Source organism: Myotis davidii, unplaced genomic scaffold (genome assembly GCF_000327345.1).
Source record: "Myotis davidii unplaced genomic scaffold, ASM32734v1 scaffold425, whole genome shotgun sequence".
NCBI classification, from domain to species: Eukaryota; Metazoa; Chordata; class Mammalia; order Chiroptera; family Vespertilionidae; genus Myotis; species Myotis davidii.
Window position 1 is genome coordinate 2156015 of NW_006296413.1, and position 975 is coordinate 2156989.

At 67.6% G+C, this 975-nt stretch overlaps 1 protein-coding gene across 1 annotated transcript in view; it reads left to right on the plus strand.

The window, feature by feature from the left end:
- CABP2 (calcium binding protein 2) overlaps positions 1-975 on the plus strand; it is a 6031-nt gene that overhangs the window by 1901 nt on the left and 3155 nt on the right. The gene's annotated exons all lie outside the window — the stretch shown is intronic.

Here is a 975-nt window from a genome sequence, read left to right on the forward strand (position 1 = left end):
ACTGTGCCAAGCGGCCCCGACACTGGGGACCTCAGGTAGGGGGCGAAGGGGGAGCAGCCAGGGCCAGGAGCCTGGGCTGGACCCTGGGAGGGTCAGGTGGGTGGGCAGGGCCCTGTGTGAGGCAGAGCAGGGTTTAGAAGGGGACGGGGGTTGGGAGGATGGGGGGTTGGTTCCCACTGGGCCTACCCCTGTCACACCAAGCTCAGCAGGCCCCCAGCTGCCCAACCTGCTGGCCGACCCTGCTCTCTGCTGGGGGACCCAGAGCTTGAGCTCAAGGTCTCGCTCCGCCTCTGGCTCTCTGAGTGGCCTTGGCCAAGTCCTTTGCGCTTCCTGAGCCTCAGGTTTGCCCAACTGCACAGTAAGGGGGGCCCCTCCAGCCTAGAGTGACAGTAGGTGAGGGCCCCTCTCTCCTGTGCCAGGTGCCAACGTCAGGAGAGGCTGGTGGGTAGGGGTGCAGAGGAACCACTGCCCCACCTCATGGCCGGCTCTGCTGCAGGGCAGTTGGCTGTGGCCCGGCTCCCGCCCAGGGGGCTCCCCCCACAGCCCCAAGGAGCCGGGGGGCCCCAGACGGGGCGTCCAGGGCTACTCGGTGCTCAGCAGCCTGGTGGGGCCTGCCTGCATCTTCCTGCGGCCCAGCATCGCTGCCACCCAGCTTGTATGTACAGCCCCCCCCCCACGCCTACCGCTGCCCTAGTTCCCTCGCTGTGCCTCCCCCTGAGTCGGGGGAGAGGATTGAGGGGGGAGGTCGGAGCAAAGGCACACAGATGGGGGGCGGGCAGAGAGAGACCCAGAGAAACATCAGAGACAGCCACCCAGGGGATGGGCAGGGGGCTGGCAGGCTCTCTAGGAGACAAAGGGTGACATTGAGGCCACCAAGCTTGGGATCTGCCCAAACCAGACCCACCTCTGGCCAATGGGCCCCGTGCCCTAGAAGAGGGTGGCAGGGGGTGGGGAGGCCCTGGGAGAGGCCCGGTG